The 20,707-nt window shown below is 37.9% G+C and overlaps 1 protein-coding gene across 4 annotated transcripts in view; it reads left to right on the top strand.

The window, feature by feature from the left end:
- Positions 1-20,707, top strand: part of LINGO2 (leucine rich repeat and Ig domain containing 2) — a 505,609-nt gene that overhangs the window by 315,563 nt on the left and 169,339 nt on the right. The gene's annotated exons all lie outside the window — the stretch shown is intronic.

The following is a 20,707-nucleotide window of genomic DNA, read 5'->3' as shown; positions in this document are numbered from 1 at the left end:
TGTATCCACAAGTGCTGCACACTTTTCACAGCCTTGCTAAATGGGAACATATATATTACTATACATTTGTTCAAAATGTTTGAATGAGATTTACGTTCAAAAAGAACTTTTCAAGGAAGTCAGTGCAGTTGAAGCACCGTAACATCAACTGGAAGCTGTCTTCTGGAGAAAACAGCAGCACAAATTCCGTTTTTGTTAAGTCTATTCTCGTTTATATTCTCTTTTACACTATTACCTGCTCTTTACCTGCTCTTTCTTTTTTGATTCTGTATAGGGAGACCTTTTAATTTCCTGTTCTAGGAAACACCATTTCCAGGTACTTTAACATAGAACTTTTTCTTTCATATTGTGTAGCAATAAAAAGATTTTATAGTAAAAGTAAAAGATTTCATATAGCATTTTAAATTGGCTTCACCTGAAAACATTGGTATTTCAAGTGTTTTTTGTTTCAGTTTTGTTTGTTTATTTATTTGAGTTTTTTTAATGTGTAGTTGATCAACTCAGGCTTACAAGACCTTACTTTATTTATATGTACTGTGTTCTATTTAAATTTCAGTGGGAACTTTGTGATTTATACCTGAATTTGGAAGCAAGCATCTATCCTGAACCTAAATGGGATTTATCCTTCAGGAAAGAAAACATTGAAAAATTAATGCAAATAAGATAAATAAATTTTAAACAAAAAAGATAAACATTATCTTTTCATTCTTTTGAATCCAGTTTGAATCAATTGAACTTATAACCTTATAGTGTAGATAACATCACATCTTGCTGTTTGTTATTTTTTTTTTGTTCTTCAATAGACGTGACATTTTTCTGTAGTTCATTGCTGGTAGTGAAGACACATTCCGGGACTTCTAGATACATCCTCCTTGTAATGTGACTCATGATGATTTATCCCTTGAAATTTTAGGAAATTTAAACATGCAGAAAATGTAGATGAAGATAAATAAACTGAACATAGGCATCCAGATCTTTGATACTGGTCCAAATTAAGTATTTCATCCTTTAAAAGCTTGATTACTGATTATTTCAGTATTTTATAGTCTTTCTTTCACCCACAGTTTCAAACATTCCCTACTTATTTTGAAAATGAAAATAATAGAAAGAAAATATGCCTACCACTGGCAACCCTCTCTGTTTCTGTGTATCTTACTAAAGTTGCCTTTGGTACAAGGAGATTGCCGACAACTAATTTGATAATGAAATAAAATATTGATTCATAGATGGCTATTAACCCAAATTATTAATCAGAAAATAATTGATGTGTTGAAGAAGAAGTGTATCTATTATGACTAGTTTCCTACTTTAGAGCAAACTAATAAATCATGCAGCTTTACAGTTTTGCTGATCCCCTTTACCTCTTTAGATGATAGAAGGGGCTAAGGGCTCTGAACAACTTGACCTAGTGGAAGGTGTCTGCCCATGGTAGGGGTTTGGAACTGATGATCTTCAAGGTCCCTTCCAACCCAAACCATTCTGTGATTCTGTAATAATCTGCAAAGAGTTATAGCCCTTTCTTATGCAGTGATATTATCCCTTTCTTAGTAACATTTTCCCATGATTCTGTTTAACAGTCTATTACTCTGCTCTTCATTAATTTTCTGAAAATAAATATGAAGAAATCTTTCCTATATCCTTAGGCAAGTAGCTTCAGATTATATGTCTAACTGAAGCTGGCACATAGCATTTACTGTTGACATGAATTACTGCTAAAGAGTGCCAGTGAAATAAATGGCAAAATCCAGTATTTTAAATGTGTTATTGGCATAATGAAAATAGTTGGACCTCTTGAAGCTACAGTAGAGACAGCAACATGTGCTTACAGCACAGAAAGTCAACCATATCCTGGGCTGCACAAAAAGAAGTGCTACCCACCAGTCAGAAAAGTTGGATGACCCCTCTACCCTGCTTTGGAGAGATCCCACCTGAATGCATTCTGGACCCCCAGTGCAAGAAAGATACAAATGTGTTAGACTGGGTCCAGAAGAGGGATGCAACAATGGTCAGAGTTCTGAAGCATCTCTCCTATGAAGAAATCTGAGAGGAATGAGTTTATTCGGATGGAGAAGAGAAGGTCTCAGGGAGACCTTATGGCAGTTTTTCAATATATAAAGAAGACATCAGAGAAAGGAAACTAAACCAAACCAAACAAACAAACAAAAAAAAAACAACCCCAAACAAACAATCCAAAAAACCCAGACTTTTTACCAATACCTCTAGTGGCAGGACAAGAGGCAACAGTTTTAAACTGAAAGAGGGCAAATTTAGATTGGACATTAAAAAAAAAAAAATCAGAGCCATTGCTATTGCCACATCATTGCAACTAGCACGGTCGGGTTAGATGGAACACTGAGCAACATGATCTAGTGAAACATATTCCTCCCACGGTGAGAGTGTTCAGCTAGATGATCTTCAAGTGTCTCCTCCAACCCAAACATTTTATGATTCTATAAGAAGAATGCTTCCCAAGAGGTCATGTTTTTGTTTTGTAGATTGAAATATCTATTTTTAGTTACCTTGCCTAGTATGTTCTGAAAAGTGACCAAAATATTTGCTTATCTATTCACTGTATTTTATTAAAAATATTGTCTTCAAAAAAATCGAAACTAAAATTCTGAAAAAGCCCTTCATTAGGGCCTTTATTGACCTAGGAAATACCTCTTTTACTCTGGAAATGAAAATCCCTGAAATTAAAGGGAACTTAGACTAATCTACAGTTTGTTGCATCTCTTTCTAATAGCTGGGTCTAGTCATCGATTCCTTTTATCTTTAGTGAAGCTTCTCTCAACCACACTAAAATTAATGGAGATAGAGCTGGCTTTCTCTGAACTGCAATGTTATGATGCCTTTATATCATTGAGAAATATTACCTTAAAATACTTGTCATTTCATAATCCTTGTGTGCAACGCTGGGAAGGTAATTCTAGATTGTCCCTTCAGCTTTGGGTCTGATAGCAATTAACACAGTTATGTGCAGAGCATGAAGACAGGCATATCACCCATAATTGCAGTGTTATTATAATTCAGTTCTCCAGGGACTGCTTCCACACTCCTCACACAACTATGAAAGTAGTCTGGAAAATAATCCTCTACTTTACTGCTTGTCAAGAATTAAAAATTGGCCCCTGACTAAAAATAGTCTTACTTCTTACCTTCTTTTTATGTAAGACACACAGTTAGGTCAAAATGTATGCAAAGATCCTTCTTCCTCACCAGGCAGACGCAATAATGTGTTGTATTTCCTTTTGGCAAACATAGCAAAGTAAATCCTCAGCTGCGAGGGATGGGGGTATAGGAAATTCACTGATTTATTCTGTTTATTGTACTGACCAAGGCACAACACATTCCTGTAATCCAAGTTTTCTTGCCTCTTCCTGCAGTGTAATGGAAGCTCTGTGGACCATATTGCTAAAGGCTCTCTTTGTGACAGATAGGGGAAAGCCTCAAAACAGAGGGTGAATAGAGAAGGTATTTATTTTCATAACCAATTATTTGTGTCTTTTGAAAGAAAATGAGAGCAGGTACTTAAGGGGTTTTCTTTTAATTTGGTTTGTTTTTTTTAAATCTATGTATAAAGTGTTTTTCTGAATCTCTAGGTTTCCAAAAACTGTAATATCATAGCATCACTGAATCAATGAACAGCATGGGTTGGAACGGACCTTCAAGATCATCTAGTATACCTGGACTGTAAGTGCCCCACAGGCATGTAAATGTCATTAGCTTGCAAATGCCACTAGTTTATGAGCCTGGACTTTTTTATCACTTTTTCTTTCCTCATGAAAGTATTCCCATTTCAAATGTTCAGGAGTCTGTAGGCTCCCTTGCACTTTTTTATGCAGATTTAATCAAAGCCAAAATTTATAACCACAATCCAGTGCTTTTATCCAAGTGAGAATTATTATTGCAATCACCACTCCATTCGCCATGTACAGATATCATAACTTTAATCCAAGTTAATAAAACTTCTCATCTGTAGAATGAGGATAGTTGACTACTTTCCCATAATATTAGAGGATTTAAAACAAATGAGAAAATATGCAGAACTGAATCCTCCTGGCAATTTAATCCAACAGAAAGCACTTACCTGAGTTTTCTTGATGTTCTTCTCAAACCCTGCATTTAGCTATAAATATCACTTTGCAGTTTAACAGAACTTCAAAAGCAAATATGAGCAACACAGTCAAAGAAGAGATTCAGGATCAAGTAAATTATTGGATCTTTCTTTTTCTTTGTTAAATAATTTTATAAGAGGGTTTTTTAAGTCAAATACTATTTCATTACCATATGTGTGACATGCTAATAATCAACCAGTTTCTTTTCTGCATAATTTCTGTGGGCCTTCTGTAATTTTGTCAGGCCATGGAGATTTTATTTCTAGAGCAAGACAGAGTTACTGTATTTTGAATGGAAGCACACTGGAAAAATACTGGTGGGGTAAACATTGAACAGTACTGAATACTATTACCCTATCTAGAGAGTGGAAAAATATTCTAATCTTTTCAAGAAACACAAGTGTGGTGCTTCTAGAATAAGACTAACATATTGTGTTGGGCTTGCATGGCCTGGTTTTCTCACAGAAGTGGCTTCTGCAAGAAGCTGCTGGAAGCTTCCGCCATGTCCAGCAGAACCAATCCTTGATGGCTCTGAGAATGGACATGCTGCTGGCCAATTACCTTGGTAACGCCTCTGTGATAACAGATTTAAGGAGAAAATCAAAACAAAAGCATGGCACAGTTTTAATTCTGGCCAGAGAAGAGGAGGGCATGAGAACATGTGAGGGAAACAACATGGAGACGCCATGATCACTGGAGAAGGAGGGGCACTGGAGCTGAGATTCCACTGCAGCCCATGGTACAGACAGACCATGGTGAGGCAGCTGTGCCCGTGCAGCCCATGGGGATCCACAGGGATGCAGAGATCCACCTGCACCCCATGGAGCAGCCCCATGCTGGAGCAGGTGGGTGCCTGGAGGAGGCTGTGACCCTATGGGCGACCTGGGGAGAGAGGGGCCCTGCTGCCAGGCTGGAGCAGCCTGTCCTTGGAGGACTGCACCCCATGGAAGAGTGACCCACACCACAGCAGTTTTGGGACAACTGCTGCTTGTGGGATTAGAACCACATTGGAGAGGTTCACAGAGAACTGTCTCCCATGGGAAGGGACCCCATAGTGCAACAAGGGAAGGTCTCCTCTCCCTGAGCAGTGGAAGAAAACCTCCGCTGATGAACTGACCAACCCCCCACCTCCTGTTTTCCCTGTGCTGTCTGTGGGAAGGAGGGAGGGGCTGGAGAAAAAAGGTGCTTTTTAAGGCCTTGTTTTTCCTCTCATTATTCCTCTCTGATTTTGTTAATAACAAACTCACATTGTATCTCTGAGCCTGTTTTGCCCTTGGAGTTTTTTTTTCCTCAGTCCTTATCTCAACTCATGAACCCATTATTAAAATTTTCTCTCCTCTGCCCAGCTGTAGCAAGGAGGGTAAGTGAGTGGTTTTCAGGAGTGCTTGGTATTTGGCCAGCATTGGTACCAGATTTGGTAGTAAATCTGCTTGAAATGATTTCTTCCTTATGGCTTATAATTCTTGTATGAGCAAATGAAACATGCAAAATATAGCTGTAGTGTTCCTGATAGAGAAACCACAGACCTCGCTCTTATTCCCCAACTGTGCTGCTAGCCACAGGCTGAAGGCCCTTCTTCTTTTCCTTGATTTCTTCACAGTCATCTGCTGTGCCTATTCCAAATATTATGCCTTGATAAAATATTGTCTTGGGTTTTGTGTCCCTCTGGAACAAATAGTGTAAGAACAGCTGTGTAAGAGTGGTTAGCAGGAGCAAGTTTTTGAAATACATCTGGATGAAAAGGTTGATACTAGGTAGTATCCAGGTAGTGCCCTTGAAGTGTGTTGATAATAAACCACCTTGGGCATTTTTTTTTGTTTTAATCATACTAGACTATGTCTTATTGCTGGCTTTAGTTCTTCCATTCAGTATTTCTGTGTTGTTTTCTCATCTTTTATAGCTGTCAGACATTTGTTACCATGAGTTCTCACCTATCTCTGTTTACTTCCCCTCTTAGTAGTCATGTCATGTCATTACCTGTACTGAACACTAACTTTCCTCTGTAACGTTGCAGATACGGTTGATGTTGAAGTCGGAACTGAAGCTTATGCTCACACATTCTTCACTGTGCATTATTAACTTCATATCTTTATATATAGATAGGCAGCCACTGCTTACCTAGCACACTTTGGAGTGACAGGGGAAGTCACTGGCCTGTTCATTCTTGGACAATAGACCCCTCTGAAAACAATCCAGTCTATATAAAAGATGTTTCTTCTTCACCCCTGCACTCTCCTTGAGGGGCTGAATGTGGTGGTATTTCATAGCATGGTTCCTGAAAAACAGTGTAAATAAAATGTTCGCATTAGCTTTTCAGTAGCATAAAAATTCTCCCCAATTATTTTGGAGAATGAAAGTAATTGCATATGAAATGGGAACTGGAAATTCAATAAAGTTTGACTTTCTTTGCCATCTTTAATAATCTACAAATATTGTGTCATAAATTACCTAACAACAAGGTTTTTTTGTGCTTTTACACTCATTAGCAGTGTCAATGCTGTGCTGCTTCTGGACTTCAGTTCAGCAAATCACTCCCGCTTTAGGATACTTGTGAATGCACATTATAGCAAGTCAATTGGAACCAAACAAGTACTTAACTGTTTATTCAAAAATAAGACTGTAATTTATCCTTACAATTGGTGTACTCTTCCCTTTGAGTTGAAGAAATGGAATACAGTGTCTCAGTTTCAGCCTCTGTGACTATTGGTGTCTACAGATACAGCTAAGCAGTATCAGCTTTGAGAGATTCAGCCAACATATTTCAAAGATAGAATTTGGTTGCAAATTCAAGAACAGAATTAAAATAAAAAATTAAAGGAGAAAGAAATTGTTTTCTTTGAACCATCACATTTCATTTAAATAATAATTCTCTTCTTCCCTAGTGTCTTACAAGCCTTATTAACATGCAATTTTTTTTGCTTCTGTTTTATTTCTCCTTGCAGTGTATAGAAGTTTTCTATGAGTTAAACAGAAGCCAATGTTGAACAAATCCTTAAAAAAGTGTTGAGATCTAAGAAAGAGATATAAGGGTGAAAAATTGCAAGATTTGAAGGAAAAAAATGAGGACTCTAGGAGTGAAAAGCAACAGTGATTACCAGGGGAATTAGTTTAATTAGGGTAAATAGGAAAAAAACCAAGTTCTGTTTCCTGCCCACCCTCTTTTCTTTAATAAATATTTATACATTTTTTTCTCTATTTCCATAGAGATCACATCCAAACATCCAGATGTAACAGTTGACATTTAGGAGTTGTTACTATCCTTCTACTTCTTAGTTTATCAGAATTGGCATCCTTGAGATATTCCAGTGTCCAACAGTAATTTTAAGATACATGATCATCTTGATTTTTTTTATGTGTTTTGAAGATTATTACTAAAATAAATAGTGATGATCTGTAAAGTTATCTCACTACAGCATTTATGTTGAACATTTGAAGCAAACATATAAAAAACATCTCTCTATAATTATTTTTTTTCTTTAAATTAGGAATTAAATACTACAACCTTGATTTCATTTTCTCAGTCATTTCATCACTCAGTTTGTTCCCTGTGTAATAAATAGAGCACCTTCAGAGCTCTTGGGGTGTACATCAGACTAGTTAATCCCTGAACCACCTAGTGTTGACCCATTTACTAGTCTTGTGTGGATTTATTTATTAATCTGCAATAGTTCTTATGCTGTAATAGTTTATATGAATTAATTATATTAAAATAAACTCATTCCTAGTGATATAAGCCTTTCATACTACAGATGACACTGATTTAACTGTGTTTTGATTTTCAATATATCTGTGTTGAGAAATCCTATGTAATCACAATACCTTATAAACTATAAAGGTCTTTTCAAGAAAGTAGACTCTGTATGTTTGTAGGCTTCAGACACATCCTTTCATTTTCATTTAAAATAAAAATTTAACAATATGAGTCAATAAGAAATTAAATAATTCAGTACCATTTACCCTTTTATCTAAGAGCATTCTATAAACTTTCTTTTGGTTTTAAGAAACAAGTTCAATTTTCACTATGAAGTGCAGATGGTTGGCTGAAAAATTGTGAGATTTATCTCCAGTGTAAACCAAAGGATTTTTATATTTAAGAACATCTAAAATCCTCAAAGCATAGTATATTTACTCTATGAAACCATGTCAATTTCTTTTGTAACATCTGAGGAAATTGACATATTGTGCCCTTCTATTTTCTTCTGTATTATTCCTACTGCATTATTCTACTTAGCATTATTCTCCAACGTATCTTCTACCTGTTTTCCACTTAACTGAGTTTCTAAAACCCACTTGTCTTTATTAATTTTCCAGAGAACTGCATTCTGCTGTGTATGTGATATAAGCTGCCTTCCTGCTTCCTTTAAAAGACTGACTTGTAACTGGGTGCTTCCACCTTTGCTGATGCCATCTTCTTGTTAAAGTCTTTTCTCATACTCAATGCTCCCAAATAATTTTCTTTCCTCTTCCTGTTGCTGGTTCTGGTTATCAGAATGTAGTGCTTCGTCATTTCTACTATAGTGCTTCTCACTAATTAGTAATATCATAGGCAAATGGTAGCCAGTATGAATTCACTTAAAAGAATACTAAGCACAGTATGCAACAACTGTAAGTTTTTTTCTTGATAAGCAGAATTGTTTGATTGTTTTTATATGTATGCCATATACAACTAAAAAAGGACAATAGAAAAGAAACAAATCTCTCTCTGTAACTACATAGAATATTTTATTTAAAGTTATTAAAGAAATTAATTTTCTATTCATAATTTTAATTATTCATCTGCAGGCTCACTTCATTTAGGTATTATGAGAAAATAAAATTTTAGTGAGTGTGTATATAGACGCCACCTATAAATATATGCAGGATCTAAACAGAATGACAAAAAGCTTATTTAGCTGTATTATTCTTTTAAAGGCTTTTATCTGTGTAACAGCTGCACACCATTCAGTCGCTGATGGAATATGTACTTGATCTTCAATCATGTGAAACATTACCATTACACTCAGATTCCAAAGGACAAAGTGTCTGTCTCTGAAATTACATAGCAGTTCTGTCTGTTGGGGAGCAAACTGTATGTTCACTTGTTGTATTGAAGGTGTTAAGACAGTGTGTTTATTTATAGTGTGGGCTTTTTGTTTCAAGTTATTCTAGTAAAAGAAACACATTATAGCACATTGTAGAAAAAATTGTTCTGCTGAAGTGGCTTAAATCAAATCACTATCAAGATTGTTTGTGTTAACAGCAGAGAATTAAGTTGAAGTCAGTGAATTATATATTTGGTACCAGTAGCAACAACAAAGACATACATCCCACAATACAGAAAATTTACAAAAGCTGAGTAAACACCTGCAAATTTCCATCACCCTTCTGTAGCAGACCTTGAGACAATGCAATTCCCATCTGCGCACACACACACATGTAAAGACTGTGCTGTGCATGCCCCCATAGCTGCACACACAGTGCCTTGCAGGCTTTGAGCATCACAAACCTCCTCCCCGGCTGTTGGGGTCCTGCACACACTGAATCCTCCACCCTCCTGCTGCAGAACAGGCACTGCAGCCCCACTTGCACCTGTGCTCCCCTGCAGCCCACTGACCCATGCAGCACCTGGGAGTGGGGTCCCTCCTCTGTGTCCTTCACTGAAATGGTCCACAGTGGGTGCACATTCCTCACAGCAAGACTGTCCTCCTCTGGGCTGTTCTTAGCCTTACACACCAGCTGTATTGGAACAGCCATGTGTTCTTGGACATGAGGCATAAATATAGAGTTAGTAACTCTTATTTGGCTTTTTAGTTGGAGAGTTACCACATGCAATATGGAAGAGTGCAGTGTGGTGGGCGAATCTGTATATATGTGTGTGTGTATGTATATATATATATATATATATATATATGTATGTATATATCTCTATATCTATATCATATATCTATCTATATCTATATCTATATCTATATCTATATCTATATCTATATCTATCTATATCTATATACCTATATATATATACACACATATACAGTAATTTCACGAATACAAGCCGCAGCAATTTGACAAAAATTTTGGTGGAAACCCGGAAGTGCGGCTAACACTTGGGGGCGGCTAATATGTGAATAATTTTCTGACATTTACAACCCCAGAAGTGCTAGCCAGGGCGTCGAGCCAAGCACCTCCCAGTAAAAGCCGGCATTTCGCGATTGTTACAAATTGTTACTCTGTTGCACCGCAGGTGGAGCCTGGCTCCCTGCTGGCAGTACGGGGGGTGGGGAGAGAGGCAGGGGAGCTCTCTCCTTCCCTCCTCTGCCACAGCCCGGGGGAGAGACGGGGGGGCCCCGTGCCGCCATTGCCACGGCTTGGGGAGGAGGGGAGGGGCCCGCGCCGCCATTGCTGCGGCTCGGGGAGGAGGGGGGGGCTCTGCCCCCGCCCTCCACCGCCGTGGCGGGAGCAGGGGGTGCTCCCCGTGCCCGGCCGGCGCCGCGGCATGAGTGGGGCGCGCTCCCTGTGCCCGGCCGGCGCCGTGGCAGGAGCGGGGTGCGCTCTCCGTGCCCAGCCAGCGCCACGGCTTGAGCGGGGCCGGGGCGAGCGAGCCCAGAGGTGGCGGCCAGCTCCGAGCAGCCCCACCGAGCTGGGCTACGTGGCCCCGTCAGCAGCCCCTAGCGGGCCGAGCCTGCACAGCCTTAGCTGAGCCAGTAAACCCCCCACCATGCCGCGGTTCTGTTACTATTTGGCAACTTTGTTGCACGCTGGTCCTCGCTGCGAACGACGGAGTGGCTTATACTCAGGGTGCGACTTATTTATGGACAAAGAACGAAATATTTGCCGACACCCAGAGATGCGGCTTATACTCAGTGCGGCTTGTATTCGTGAATTTACTGTACTTGAAAAACATATACCTTCCTTGGAAATCCCACTACCTTCAGTTATTTTCTAAATAAATATTTATGCAGAAACATCACCCTTAAAAGGGAAACGAACATTCCAGGGAGACAATAATAGCAATTATAATCTTGCTTACCAATTTTATTTAGGAGGCTATCTTTAAATTAGTTATTATTGTTTTTTTAATTATGCCAGTTAATAATAGAAACTCCTATTCACTGATATGGTCTTTTTCAACTCCTATTTTTAATGTTCTTTACAATGTGAAGGTTCTTTACAACGGCTCTTCAGGAGCAGGTAGCAATGGACTTGGATTAGAGACTCACAGAATCACAGAGTCACTAGGCTGGGAGACCTTCAAGATCATCAAGTACAACCTACTCCCTAAAATCTCAACTAAACCATGATAAGTGCCATATCCAGCCTTTTTTGAACACATTCAGGAATGGTGACTCCACCACCTCCCCAGGCAGACAATTCTAGTACTTTATTACTTATTAATTATTGCTTTCAACACATTAACATTCCCATTCTTCTTTGAGAGCTCATTTGTTTAAAATTGAAATCTTGGGTTGTTTACGATACATTTGTTTCACTTGTTTTCTTTTATTAACCATTTTTGTTTGTCTCCCTTCTTCATGTTCTTGGGTTTTTGTCCATTATTTGCTCTCTTCATTACAGGAAAAGATACAGTTATAGCTATAGTTTTGATTGCCATTTGAAGTTAATCTCACCCTTTTTTTGATTTGTTGAGAATTCATTTTTATAAACAAGCAATTAATTTAAAAGTCCAAATAAAAGTCCATTCAGGAGGATTGAGTGTTTTTGCACGTTCAGCTTTTAATTTCAAATCTTATAAAGTCAGTATGTGTCTGTGTGGGCAAGTTTTAACATGATAGTCTGTGATTTTAAGTTGTCCTGGTTATTTTAAACTGTCACTCTTCTCAAGTTCCATGCTGTCAAAGCCAGACACCTTCAGTTTGATTAGTGAAGTATATTGTCAGCATGTTACAGGCATAGGGTGGGTTTGGGTTTTTTACAGAAGTGGGGTTTTTTTGTGGGGCTTTTTTTGTTTGTTTGGTGGGGGTTTTTTTTGGTTTTTGGTTTTTTTTTTTTTTGTTTTTTTTTTTTGTGTTCTAGGAGCCTTTTCTAGTAATACAGTTGATGTTAAGTTCTGTAAGGTAGTTTCAAATAGCACTTTTCATTTGTATGACATCATATGAATTTGAAGCATTGTAATTCTCATCCTGAGATGTGTAATCATTTTCCTTCATTTGGAGTTGGGCAGTGAGGGCACACATACCTAGATTAAAATTACCCTAGACTCAAATTAATGACATGATGGCACCTTTTGAGGATCTCCTCTAAAAACCAATGAGTTAGGGGATTATCTGACCTGCCCCTTTTCATAAACTGGACAAGGTGCATTTAGAACAACAGCTTATCTGCCTAATTCATTCCTTTTTCAATACCTCTGTCCCAAGTCACCCTCAAGAGAGGAACATCTGGGAATTAAGTGGGATTTCCTCTCCCCATGGGCACTAGCACCTGATGTTCTATCACAAAGGAGGCTTTCAGAGCTTGGTAAAGCAAACTCTATTGTCAGTATAATGATGGAGGACCAAAAAATACATTTTAGTCAAAATTATGTGAGAAGCAACAGAGCTAAGATTCATATGTAGCAATTCTCTGTTCTTCATTGTGTGCTAAATGAAACACCTTGAGTATAAAACAGCTTATTTCCTGAAAGGGTACTGTAACAATTGGCATGAAATAAGGGGAGCAAGTAAAAACAAACTACTTAATCTGGTGCCTGATTTCAGCTCAGTTTTGCCTACTGCAGCCTTTTCTACCATTGTAATTTCATATTGTCTGTCTCCTCCTAGGACAAAAATCTTATATGTTTATTGAATGTTGTATGCAGCTTTGGTCACTGGAGTACAAAAAAGATATAAAGTCATTAGAGAGTGGCCAAAGGATGGCAGTGAAGATGTTGAAGGACCTTGAGGGGAAGCCATGTGAGGAACGGCTGAGGTCTCTTAGTCTGTTCAGGCTGGAGGAGACTGAGGGGAGACCTCAGTACAGTTACAGCTTCCTTGTGAGGGGAACAGGAGGGGCAGGCACTGATCTCTGCTCTGTGGTGACAGTGACAGGACCCAAGGGAATGGCCTGAAGCTGTGTCAGGGGAGGTTTAGGCTGGGTATCAGGAGAAGGTTCTTCACCCAAAGGGTGGCTGGACATTGGAACAGGCTCCCCAGGGGAGTGATAGCAGCATCAGCCTGACAGAGTCAAGAAGTGTTTGAGCAACGCTCTCAGACACTTGGTGTGACTCCTGGGGGTGCCATGTGCAGGGCCAGAAGCTGGACTTGTTGGTCCCTTCCCACTTGATAGATATGAAACATTTTTTAAAAAGGAAATAGGTATGCATTTATAATTGTGTATGAAATTGAAAAGATGTCAGGACAGGAAATACTTTTCTTCTGCACTCTAGGTTAGTTCACATTGGATGCATCCTCAGCTAACCTGAACTGCTTGTAGTAGAGGTATTCTTATTTATATCTTCTGAAGCAAAATGCTGTTAGGACTGTTATTCATGTGTTTTCAACAGTTATATTAGGATTAATCCAACTGCACTAAGCTCTTCCAAAAAGGAAACAGAATTAAAATTACTGAGGTGTGAGTTGATGTTGATTTAGATAGATAAGAGTTGGAGAGACTGATCTGAGTCAGCAAAATTCTTTATAGTCAGACTGCTGTAAACTAGTAGTATTAAGGCTATTGGCCAGCCATCTATCTGTTGATTCACACATATGAGCAATTACAGCTAACCAAAATTTCAGCTTACATTTAGTACAGACCTCATTGCTGAGGTCAGTGTTGGAAAAAGAAAGAACATTTATACAGCTTTAGTTTTTGTTCTAAAATCAAAATAAAAAGCATACTTTGGAACCTCAGTAATGTTTCTTGATTGCCATCATTATTCCCTGCTAGTGCTTGCTAATGGCATTCCTAATATTTGTTCACAACCAGTCTAAAGGAACACACAGGTAGGATGTTGATAATCCTTTTAACCAGTAGTTGAACTCTTTACTGTGAAAAGGATTTGAAACATAGCTCTTTCCAAGCTGTCTTTGGACACTAGGGTTACCAGAAAACCTGTGAGTGGCAGAATTATTTTTAGTATAATTGCTGTATGTGTACTTAGGGAGGTACAATTGAGATATTAGACCTGCTGATACACACTGCTGAAAGAGTTATTCTCATAACCAGCAGGTGGAGGGCAATGTTTTTAACCTGCTTTACTCTCAAGCCAGCCAGCACCTTAATCCATCAATTTACATGTTGTGGTTTTAAACATAGTGTGAGAAGATTCATACCACCAACAAAGTAAGTATTTAATGGTTCAAAAGTTTAGTAGTTCTTACAGTCTCAAAGTATGCGTTGGTGCATGTCAGGCTCTGGTTCAACTGAGCAGGATGTGTTTCTGACAACACTTGTTGAGACAAAATCACAAGATACCCCAGAAACAGCTGCTCTTCAAGGTTTTACTGATCTCTTAAATGATGTAAACTGTTAAGTAACGGGAATATCTCCATTTGAGAACTTTACTATGGCTATGGAAGTCTTTTAGATTGCAACATAAATGGCAGATATTATTTCCCATCACGGTGGCCAGCACATAATCCAAACAGATTACTTGAATTCTGGGATGATTTTAAAGGAGGCAAGAAAGATACAGTGGATTCCTTTTGAATAATTTAAACTGGCCTAGTATGAGGTATTAGCAGAATGTGTAAATGAAAGTTCACAAGGGAATTGAAACAACTTGCCACTTCAAATAAACTTTTTTTTAACTGCATTTTTGGCATGCTTATTTTCTGCTTATTTTTACTTGCCCCATTTTATGATGTGCAGAATACTACAGATTATGGAAGTTTATTTGTCACCCTCCTCCAAATTCCTGGTTCAATGACGTGTTTTCAATTACAGTTAAATTATTCTGGTAAAAACATTCTCAAAAATAGATTGGCTGAAAAGTACAGTAATTTCACAATTATAAGCCGCACCTGATTGTAAGCCGCATGTCCGGGTGTCAGCAACTTTTCTTTCTTTGTCCATATATAAGCCACACCTGATTATAAACTGCACTTTTTTTCGCAGCAAGGATCTGCATGCAACTTTCACAAAGTTGCCAATTAGTAACAGAATTGTGGGACCGTGGGATTGACTGGATCGGTTCAGTGCTGCCCCACCCTCGCTAGGGAGCGGCCCCGGGTCCCCGCCCCCACCCCCGCCAGGGAGCAGCCCTGCTCCCCCATGGCTGTATATTGGCCACTTTGGAGCACAAGCTGCACTTCTGGGTTGGGACCAAAAATTTAGTCAAAAGGGTGTGGCTTATAATCGTGAAATTACTGGTATTATGAAAAAGCTTTGTAGTGGATGCCATTTATTATGGCCTTATTTTGTCCATAATACCAGAGGAGGAAAAGGTTTTAGAAATTGGTGTGGATTTTATTTTATCTTATTTAAAAGAGAAAATGTAAGAAAAGAACAGGTGACATAAGAAACAGTTACCACTACAGAGCATTGTTCAAGTCTGACTACCAATGAGACCTTGGCTTGGCTGTGAGTATCTTCTGCCTAGTGCAGGTCCTTCACATAAACACAGGCCTTGCCTCTCACACTTTACTGCAAGATCCTGGTGTCTTTCCATGAAGAGCTAAATCTTATTATCTGTAAGGGACACCTGCATGCATAAAAGGCCTTTATCCTTCCTGAATGTATTGCTGTCCAGTTGCTGAAATGCACTGCTATGCCTGCACTGGCAAGCGTGGGAGGTAGATGATTTTATTAAAGGCATAATAAACCTATGCACAGTATAGACAGCACAACAAAAAATGGTCTGCTCCTCCTTTGGTCCTCAGGTATTTTTTGTGGCTATGACCCACAAAAAATATTAATTTTTTATTAATATTAATTTGTCCTAATATTAATTTAGGACAAATTAATTAAAATTTCAGTCACTGTCCTCTCAAAATTTTCCATAGAACCGTAATTTTTCACAATGTACTGATAAAACCATGGATTTCAAAAGTTCTACTGTAGCTCTCACGGACTTGACTTTGCTTCATTTTCTGCTACTATTGTGGATGCTTTTTTCAGTTTCATGAGGTTCATTACTCTTATTTTCCATAGCCTTGATTTAAATATAAAGTTGACAGCACTAAGGTAAGCCTTGGCTTTTCAGTATTAATGCTATGATTAACTCAGCAGAAATCCATCTAGGACTAAGCAGACTCAATTTTCTTGGTGAAAGATAAAATCTTTTAGGTGTAGTGCAGGTAGATGAACATAGCATTTTTTGTTCCATTTAGTAGCAATATGTTAGTTACATTGTTCTCAACCTCATGTCACGAAATTTACACGTTCATATGACAATCAGAGTGTCACTTGAAAGGTCTTTTAAAATATGAGAAGCAGCTGTCAGTGAAAAATATGACTATGCCACTAAGAATGAAGAAATGATGAAGGCTTTTGTATGGGTAAAGAACATTGAGGAGCTAATGCTATCTAAGGCAGGACAGTATGAACAGGAATGTGATGTGACCAGCATGGGAATCTGCTGGTTATGTACCTTCCTAAAGCACTCTGCCATCAGTGCATTCCTTCTGTGCTTGTGATGTTAATTCCTGTCAGAGGGTCTTGGTAATACATGCTTAACTTTGTGCAAAATTTTCTTGTGGATGTAGATGAGTTCCATTGGGGCTGAATAATTTTCATCTTCCTGTAGCTGCAAGACAGTACCAGTCTTTGTGTGTTCCAAGTGAATATCCACTGTCATTCCTTAAAATAAACACACAAGTTTCTGTTTTTCCTGTTTTTACAGTCTGCATGATAGACATTATTTTAGGTATAAAGTGAGGATAAAAATTCATTCTTCTCTAATTATATGATCTCATTTGGCAACTAGCTCTGGGATAAGAAATCAGTGATTTAATTTCCTTTCAAAGTCTTTGTCTATCAGATACAGAACAAGCTTAGTAATTACCTCTCAGTTATTGTGAGAACTGTGCCTTCCATATAACATTCCTAATTGTTTTTAGTTAGTGAAATTTATTTTTATAGTTCATTCAGCTGACTATTGCGAGCTGGGTGATTCTCCATTGTTTTCAGTTTAGATAGCAAAGTCTATAGATTATGTTAAGAGAAATTCATATTGTCCTTCTGGTACATACAATAGGATGCATAAAAATCACTTACCTGAGTACATAATATATCTTCATTTTATATGAGAAAATTTTATCCAAAATAAACGTCTGATAAATATTCAGAGAACACTCCAGTAGAGATCTGTAGTGTCCTTGAAACATCCAAGAGCTTAATCATCAAATTAAAATTAGTTTTGTATTATAACTGTGGGTGAGATAAACCCATCCTTTGTGTGGAAATATCATGTTCATAGTCCAGTCAATTGTGCAGGCACACTCTTTATATTTTCAACCACTAATTCACAAGTCTCTTTTTGCGGAAATTTTATTGCATGCCTTGAGCTGAGTTCAATACAGACTTCTGGTTGAATACAGAAGATATAGTGTACAGTGAACTGGACAGTCTTATCACCATAGGCTGTTCTACCTGGAGCATGCAGACACAGCAGGAGTTGATTCCTTACATATACATTCAGTAGTACCAATCCCAGGAACATTAGCCCCATATTGGATCCATTCTCCATCCCAGTTCTGCTGCCCAAGCATGGCTCTGGCCTCTGAGTGCTCCTGTCCATGAGTGGTGGACTGTTGCAAGACAACTGTGCAATGTGCTTCACTCTCAAGGGAAACGTCACTCCCTTCAGGGAGTTCTTCTGTCCTGTCATTCGTATTCTGCAGTGGGACCTTCTTTTCCTCCACGCCAGGTCATTTCTTGGTCACAAATTACCAATTCTGAGAAACTACAGTTTGATTGTCCCCTTCACTCTACTGTGTATGCACACAAGCCCACTTACTTGATAACTTTTGCCAGATTTTCAGAGGATCAGCAAAATGGCAACTTTGTGCAAAAGGCTGCTCTTTCAGTGGGTAATGAGGGCTTCTTTGAAATGTAGGGACACTAGAACTAAGGACAGCCCTTGACAGAAATTTCTATCTAACAACACAGGCTGTATATCCTTCACCAACTCAGCAGTCATACTTTGGATACTTTATGATTCATCATAGTGCATCTTATTCTGTCATTGACACAAAGCTGTCTCAACTCCATCACTGGCATCGTTTTGTTTCAAAGAGTTATTTGATCATAACTAGCAGACAAAAGAAAACCCAGTCCATAGCCCATTACTTCTTGGAGTAAACTAATCCCACCACCTGATGTGTTCATATACGTTTGTGTCTTTTTGTTTTACAGATCAGGATTTCTATTTTTGCACTTGAAAAAACTGTGCCAGAACGTGAATTAATTAGTTCTTGAGATGAAATAAATTGACTAGGTACATGAAGTTTGTTGGTCTCTTGTGAGATTGTTCTAAGTTGTGGGAGTTTTTTAATCAAATAACTGTTTCAGAATATATGTAAATTTCAACAAGTGATGTTCCTTAATGAAATGTAGTGTAGTCATCACTGAAGGATGTCAGCTACCTTCTCATCAGTGATTAATGAAGGTGATAGTTTTGGCTTCAATGCCATTGTGTCTACAATCCAAGAAATACGTCATTGTCAAAAATACAGTATTTGGAGGATCAGGATTTGTGAGGTCACTGGTAATCTTTTTTCTCTCTTGACTTCAGCTAAGTACAAAGCAAGTTGGAGATTTTTCTTGCATTAGTTGTTACATCAGCTGAAGTCTAAACCACCATTTCAATCTGAATGATTGAAGAGTATTTTGTTGATAGTATCAAGAAATGAGAGTTGTGGAATTCTTGAAAAGACCATTAGCAATAGATCTGTTTTGGAATCCTGACTTAAAATCAGAAGCCTGGAATATGTACAGCAGAAAGAAAGCTTTACAAGAAGAAACCTGATAACACACTAAGTTCTCTGTTTATGAGGCAATAGAGACACATGCATTTTATTAAGTACAAATTACAGCTAAAATATTATATTCTTCAAATGTTTTCCTATTTTCATAGCTGGAGGGAACTTTTTCATACTGTTGCAAAAACTGCCAGTGTGTTTATCTGAATCATTCCAGTTAGAAGGAAGATTTGATTCCTTGAAATAATGAATTTGTTTCAGGTTTGTTTTCAAGATGATGAATTCAAATAAGCAAATGTTAGCTTTGGGTAGGATTTTTTGTTTAGTTATTTGGGGGGTTTATTTATTTATTTTTCTGCAACAATACTCATCTAAATTTACTTTTTTTGTATTCAGGTTAATGCAATTGAAAATATTTGTCAAAAGTTTCACTGTCTTTAAAATTAAATAAATTGCCAGCATGTACACACAAATATATACACAATGCGAAAACTATACATTTGGTACAGCAAAAAATCAGAACTTATCTCAAATAAGACACAAGCCAGGTTGTTAAAGGTGAGGAAATACACTTGTTCTTGTGCTATTCAAAAAAACAACTGCTGTAGAGACAAGGTTACTCTGATTCTTATACCATTGTGACAGCTTTTACAGAGACCATGTTGTGATATGAACATAAAGGAAATATCTTGGATCATCCCCATAAAACTGTGTATTTTGTTATAAGATATACTACCCTGTGAAATTAAGGTGAATAGGGTGGTTCTACTATCTATATTATAATAAGGCAAGCTGTGTAGTAGAGTAACAGTAGAGTACTTGGACTATAGCTTTATCATATTTCAAAAAGGTAAATTCACACAGAAAATTGGATGTGGTAAGTCTGATATTTTATGAATTAAGACATTTTCAAAGGGATGAGGAAAAAACAAATATTTTCAGACAGTATTTAAAAAAACGTGCTAATATTATAACCCTAATATACATATACAAGTCTGTATAGATTTACAGTGATGTAAGTATATATTTATAAATATATATCTAGGGTAGAACAAGGGATGGCAAGGACACACTGCCATAGGAATATTTTTCTCTCAGAAAAAATATGCTGGCATTGTCTGTTTGTCAATGGGACTTTAATGTCTTGAGCTCAAGGGGTAAGTTACTTAAATACTGTACATTTTTATTAAATTTCTGAAATTGTTAACCAAATAGTGGAGCAAAGGATATGTCCCAATGATTCTTCCACATTGAGTATGAGAGAGTGCAATGTCATTCACATAACATGTGCAAAACAAAAGCTGGGGTGAGAAAAGGGTTATCGAGATGTTGAATAAAATAAACTGTTCCCAGTGCTCTGCCTATAAGCGTCCAATGTGCTGATACTGGTAAACCAAAAGTCCAGTCATTACACTCTCCTTCATTCCAAAAAAGCTGAGTAAAAAGTTGGTGCTAAGTATTTTTTTCCTGTCATCTGTGAGATTAGTATTTGCTGTTGAACAGTTTGTCGGTTAACTGCTGCTGCAGTAAACAGAGCTGCAGAGGGACTACAAAATATAGTTCATACCCACTTCATAAAATAGTTGCTTTAGAAAGGCTTCTTGCTGGGTTTCATGATACAAAGTGAATGGAGGAAATCCACGAAGGGAAGCTGGGCTGGGGAGGACTGGACTGTTCAGCGAACCTTCTTCTTGGAAAACTCAAAAAAAGGAACTGATGGACTGAAGAAATTGCACTCATCTCTTGAAGGTAGCT

The sequence above is a fragment of the Catharus ustulatus genome, chromosome Z (assembly GCF_009819885.2).
Source record: "Catharus ustulatus isolate bCatUst1 chromosome Z, bCatUst1.pri.v2, whole genome shotgun sequence".
Lineage (NCBI taxonomy): Eukaryota > Metazoa > Chordata > Aves > Passeriformes > Turdidae > Catharus > Catharus ustulatus.
Note: the sequence above shows the minus strand (reverse complement) of the source record. Positions and strands in the feature narration are given on the sequence as shown.